The following is a 6,792-nucleotide window of genomic DNA, read 5'->3' as shown; positions in this document are numbered from 1 at the left end:
GTGCTTATTCAGACATTGTGATGTTTTAAGATTTATTACCCCCGGGAGGTTGTTGTAATTTCTACATGCATTTTAGAAAATAAATGTTTTATTATACTCTGGTTGTCTAGCGCCACTTGTTATTTGTTTTATAGCTATTGCGTCAGCATGGATGTGCAGTGCTGCCGCTGCGTGGTCAGATAAACTGTCAGAAAATATTGACACATTAGACAGAGACCCGATTCTGCTAACAATTGACCATATCAAAGACTCAAGGGCCCTACACACTAAAAGATTATCTGTCCAATCTGTCTGATTGGAAAGAAAATCTGGCAATGTCTGGGAGCAAATGGCAATTGACTATTTGCTCTCAAACATTGGAAAACAGACAAAAATGGACTTTAAGACAAATTGGTTAAGTTTGTTTCATTAAACCAATTTATCTGAACTGTTTTTGTCCATTTTCTTGATTTTGGGAGCAAATTGTTGATTGTCATTTGCTCCCAGCCATTGCCAGATTTTCTTTCCAATCAGCCAGATTGGACAGATAATCTTTAAGTGTGTAGGGCCTATAAGTCTTATACATGAGAGATGCACAGAGGGAAATCTGCTGGCTGGCATCTAAAGTAAGGGGCCCTACTCACTGGCCGACCCGCCTCCGAGCTGCCCGACGGCGGATACGGCCGACGAGCGACCCGGTGGCGGGGGGGCAGTGACGGGGGGAGTGAAGTTTCTTCACTCCCCCCGTCACCCGGCTGCATTGAAGTGCAGGCTAATATGGACGAGATCATCCATATTGGCCTGCATGTACAGCCGACGGGGGACCAGCGATGAACGAGCGCGGGGACGCGCATCGTTCATCGCTGGAGCCTCCACACTGAAAGATATGAACGAGTTCTCGTTCATTTATGAACGAGATCGTTCATATCTTTCAGTATATCGGCCAGTGTGTAGGGCTTATAAGTGCATTATCCATCTCTGCTAGGAGATGCTTATGGACTCGCCAGTGGACTGGAGATGCAGATTCCAAAAGGCACATGGAAGTTTTGCCTTATAAAGGGGAGGAATTATTTGGGGATGGTCTCTCCGACCTAGTTTCCACAGCAACGTCTGGGAAGTCAGCATTTTTACCCCATGTCCCCTCACAGCCTAAGAAGGTGCCATTTTATCAGGTGCAGTCCTTTCGGACCCAGAAAAACAAGCGTGGAAAAGGAGGGTCTTTTCTGTCTAGAGGCAGAGGTAGGGGAAAAAGGCTGCAACAAACAGCAGGTTCCCAGGAGCAAAAGTCCTCCCCCGCTTCTTCTTCCAAGTCCGCCGCATGACGGTGGGGCTCCACAGGCGGAGCCAGGTACGGTGGGGGCCCGCCTCAAGAATTTCAGCGATCAGTGGGCTCGCTCACAGGTGGATCCCTGAATCCTTCAAATAGTATCTCAGGGGTTCAAGCTGGAATTCGAGGCGGCTCCACCCCACCGGTTCCTAAAATCTGCCTTGCCGATTGCTCCCTCAGACAGGGAGGCGGTGCTAGCGGCAATTCACAAGCTGTATTCCCAGCAGGTGATAATCAAGGTACCCCTACTTCAACAAGGCCGGGGTTACTATTCCACACTATTTGTGGTGCCGAAACCGAACGGTTCGGTGAGACCCATTTTAAATTTGAAATCCTTGAACACATACATATAAAAATTCAAGTTCAAGATGGAATCGCTCAGGGCGGTTATTGCAAGCCTGGACGAGGGGGATTACATGGTATCCCTGGACATCAAGGATGCTTACCTGCATGTCCCCATTTACCATCCTCACCAGGAGTACATCAGATTTGTGGTACAGGATTGCCATTACCAATTCCAGACGCTGCCGTTTGGACTCTCCACGGCACCGAGGGTATTTACCAAGGTTATGGCGGAAATGATGATACTCCTTCGAAAAAAGGGAGTTTTAATTATCCCGTACTTGGACGATCTCCTAATAAAGGCACGGTCCAAGGAACAGTTGTTGGTGGGAGTAGCACTATCTCAGGAAGTGCTGCACCAGCACGGCTGGATTCTGAATATCCCAAAGTCACAGCTGGTTCCGACGACTCGTCTAATGTTCCTAGGGATGATTCTGGACACAGTCCAGAAAAAAGTGTTTCTCCCGGAGGAGAAAGCCAAGGAGCTGTCATCTCTAGTCAGAGACCTCCTGAAACCAAAACAGGTATCGGTGCATCACTGCACGCGGGTCCTGGGAAAGATGGTAGCTTCTTACGAAGCAATTCCATTCGGCAGGTTCCATGCCAGAATCTTTCAGTGGGGCCTGTTGGACAAGTGGTCCGGATCGCATCTTCAGATGCATCGCTTGATAACCCTGTCTCCAAGAACCAGGGTGTCTCTTTTGTGGTGGCTGCAGAGTGCTCATCTTCTGGAGGGCCGCAGATTCGGCATACAGGACTGGGTCCTGGTGACCACGGATGCCAGCCTTCGTGGCTGGGGGGCAGTCACACAGGGAAGAAACTTCCAAGGACTATGGTCAGGAGACTTCTCTTCACATAAATATTCTGGAACTAAGGGCCATCTACAATGCCCTAAGTCAAGCAAAATCCCTGCTCCTACATCAGCCGGTGCTGATCCAGTCAGACAACATCACGGCAGTCGCCCATGTGAATCGACAGGGCGGCACAAGAAGCAGGATGGCAATGGCAGAAGCCGCAAGAATTCTCCGATGGGCGGAAAATCACGTACTAGCACTGTCAGCAGTGTTCATTCCGGGAGTGGACAACTGGGAAGCAGACTTTCTCAGCAGGCACGACCTCCACCCGGGAGAGTGGGGACTTCATCCAGAAGTCTTCCAAATGATTGTAAATCAGTGGGATCGTCCACAGGTGGACATGATGGCGTCCCGCCTAAACAAAAAACTAGAGAGGTATTACGCCAGGTCAAGAGACCCTCAGGCGATAGCTGTGGACGCTCTAGTGACACCGTGGGTGTACCAGTCAGTTTATGTGTTCCCTCCTCTGCCTCTCATACCAAAGGTATTGAGAATAATAAGAAAGCGAGGAGTAAACACAATTCTCGTGGTTCCGGATTGGCCAAGAAGAGCGTGGTACCCGGAACTTCAAGAGATGATCTCAGAGGACCCGTGGCCTCTGCCGCTCAGACAAGACCTGCTACAGCAGGGGCCCTGTCTGTTCCAAGACTTACCGCGGCTGCGTTTGACGGCATGGCGGTTGAACGCCGGATCCTGAAGGAAAAGGGCATTCCGGAGGAAGTCATTCCTACGCTGATTAAAGCCAGGAAAGAGGTTACAGCAAATCATTATCACCGCATATGGCGGAAATATGTTGCATGGTGTGAGGCCGTAAAGGCCCCAACAGAGGAATTTCAACTGGGTCGATTTCTGCATTTCCTGCAAGCAGGAGTGAATATGGGCCTAAAACTGGGCTCCATTAAGGTACAGATCTCGGCTCTGTCGATTTTCTTTCAAAAAGAACTAGCTTCAGTACCTGAAGTTCAGACATTTGTAAAAGGAGTGCTGCATATTCAGCCCCCGTTCGTGCCTCCTGTGGCACCTTGGGATCTCAACGTGGTGTTGAGTTTCTTAAAATCACATTGGTTTGAGCCACTAAAAACCGTGGATCTGAAATATCTCACGTGGAAGGTGGTCATGTTATTGGCCTTGGCTTCTGCCAGGCGAGTATCAGAATTGGCGGCTTTGTCTTGTAAAAGCCCTTATCTGATTTTCCATATGGATAGGGCAGAATTGAGGACTCGTCCCCAGTTTCTCCCTAAGGTGGTGTCAGCGTTTCACCTGAACCAGCCTATTGTGGTGCCTGCGGCTACTAGGGACTTGGAGGACTCCAAGTTGTTAGACGTGGTCAGGGCCCTGAAAATATATGTTTCCAGGACGGCTAAAGTCAGAAAATCTGACTCGCTGTTTATCCTATATGCACCCAACAAGCTGGGTGCTCCTGCTTCTAAGCAGACGATTGCTCGTTGGATTTGTAATACAATTCAGCTTGCACATTCTGTGGCAGGCCTGCCACAGCCAAAATCTGTAAATGCCCACTCCACAAGGAAAGTGGGCTCATCTTGGGCGGCTGCCCGAGGGGTCTCAACTTTACAACTTTGCCGAGCTGCTACTTGGTCAGGGGCAAACACGTTTGCAAAATTCTACAAATTTGATACCCTGGCTGAGGAGGACCTGGAGTTCTCTCATTCGGTGCTGCAGAGTCATCCGCACTCTCCCGCCCGTTTGGGAGTTTTGGTATAATCCCCATGGTCCTTTCGGAGTTCCCAGCATCCACTAGGACGTCAGAGAAAATAAGAATTTACTCACCGGTAATTCTATTTCTCGTAGTCCGTAGTGGATGCTGGGCGCCCATCCCAAGTGCGGATTGTCTGCAATACTTGTACATAGTTATTGCTAACTAAAGGATTATTGTTGAGCCATCTGTTGAGAGGCTCAGTTGTTTTCATACTGTCAAACTGGATATAGTATCACGAGTTGTACGGTGTGATTGGTGTGGCTGGTATGAGTCTTACCCAGGATTCAAAATCCTTCCTTATTGTGTACGCTCGTCCGGGCACAGTGCCTTAACTGAGGCTTGGAGGAGGGTCATAGTGGGAGGAGCCAGTGCACACCAGGTAGTCATAAATCTTTTTTAGAGTGCCCAGCCTCCTTCAGAGCCCGCTATTCCCCATGGTCCTTTCAGAGTTCCCAGCATCCACTACGGACTACGAGAAATAGAATTACCGGTGAGTAAATTCTTATTTTTTCATTATGTTTTGGCTGCATCATTTGGATAGAGCGCCTACCTGGTATTCCCCACATTTGTCTCTGTATGAGGAGGCCGGCTACCCCTCTCCAGGTGGCTGCTAATCCTAAGGTGTATTCCATCACAGACCTGCCCAGCGCCAACAAACCTTGTTTTTACATGCTGTGTGCGCTGCCAACATCTGCACCCATGCAGCAAGTAGGGGAGGGCAGCATCTAGAAGCAGGCACAGAGAGAGCGGCACTTTCTCCTCCAGGGGCTTCTTCGCTCATCCGCCTCACGGGGCTCCCAGCAGCTCATCCTTCCTAGGCTGCAGAGGGTGTGGGTAGGAGGCAGGGGGCTGCGGGTGTAGCATGGCAGGAGCCTCTGGTATGGGAGGGCCGGGTTATAGCCTGCAGGCAGCTGGCACTGTACCCCGCTCATGGCTGCTGCTGCTGACCCCGTCCAAGCCCCAACTCATGTTACTCCATGCGGCTGCTCCCCTGTCTGTCTCCGGCTGCCTTCCCCCTGTCTGTCTCCGGCTGCCTTCCCCCTGTCTGTCTCCGGCTGCCTTCCCCCTGTCTGTCTCCGGCTGCCTTTCCCCTGCCTGTCTCCTGCCTCCTTCCCCCTGCCTGTCTCCTGCCGCCTTCCCCCTGCCTGTCTCCTGCCGCCTTCCCCTTGCCTGTCTCCAGCTGCCTTCCCCTTGCCTGTCTCCGGCCGCCTCTCCCCTGTTTGTCTCCTGCCTCCTTTCCCCTGTCTGTCTCCTGCCACCTTTCCCCTGTCTGTCTCCTGCCGCCTTTCCCCTGTCTCCTGCCGCCTTTCCCCTGCCTGTCTCCTGCCGCCTTCCCCCTGCCTGTCTCCAGCCGCCTTCCCCCTGCCTGTCTCCGGCCGCCTTTCCAGGAGACCCTGTCCCTTCACAATGTACTGCACATCAGTTCATTGTGACTCCACCCACAATAGCGCTACAATCTAGATCAGACCCACTATGCAGTACAGCATTATGGGGCTGGGTCACAGGAACCTTGGAGACACTGACCAGGACTTTATGGCTGTGGGGAAATAGGAGACTTAATGACCACTCTATTCCACATTTACTATGTTACATGTGCAATATGTTTTATGTGTTATATTTATTTCAGGAACTCCAGCTGTGGGGAACGGAGTCTTTATTACACATCACACGTTCTGTATTATCTCTGATTGACCGAGGATGGACAAGAACAGGAGTCACAGGACTGAGACTATAATAAAAATCACCCTGGAGATCATCTACCTGCTTACTGGGGAGGTGAGTGGATCTGGGAGCGTCACAGTGACATCACTTATATCTATAGTAATAATACAGGGACAGGAATGGGGAGGTGAGGGGATATGGAAGCGTCACTGTGATGTAACCTATAGCTATAGTAATAATACAGGGACATGATTGGGAAGGTGAGGGGATCTGGGAGCATCACATTGATGTCACTTTTATCTATAGTAATAATTCAGGGACATGACTGTAGAGGTGAGGATATCTGGGCGTGTTACAGTGACATCACTTATATCTAAAGTAATAATACAGGGACATGACTGGGGAGGTGAGGAGAGCTTGGAGCAACACTGTGACCTCACATATCTATCGTACTAATAAAGGAGCATGACTGGGGAGGTGAGGGGTTCTGGGAGCACTACAGTGACATCACTTTTATTTATATTAATAATACAGGGACATGACTGGGGAGGTGAGGGGATTTGAAAGTGTCACAGTGACATCACATATATCTATAGTAATAATACAGGGACATGACTGGGGAGGTGATGGGATCTGGGAGCATCACAGTGACCTAACTTATCTATAGTAATAATACAGGGACATGACTGGGGAGGTGATGGGATCTGGGAGCATCACAGTGACCTAACTTATCTATAGTAATAATACAGGGACGTGACTGGGAGGTGATGGAGTCTCGGAGCGTCACAGTAACCTAACTTATATCTATAGTAATAATACAGGGACATGACTGGGGAGGGTGAGGGGATCTGGGAGTGTCACAGTGACATCACTTATATCTATAGTAATAATACAGGGACATGAATGGGGAG

Source organism: Pseudophryne corroboree, assembly GCF_028390025.1.
Source record: "Pseudophryne corroboree isolate aPseCor3 chromosome 3 unlocalized genomic scaffold, aPseCor3.hap2 SUPER_3_unloc_76, whole genome shotgun sequence".
In the NCBI taxonomy this organism is placed as follows: Eukaryota; Metazoa; Chordata; class Amphibia; order Anura; family Myobatrachidae; genus Pseudophryne; species Pseudophryne corroboree.
This window is presented reverse-complemented; position numbering follows the sequence as displayed.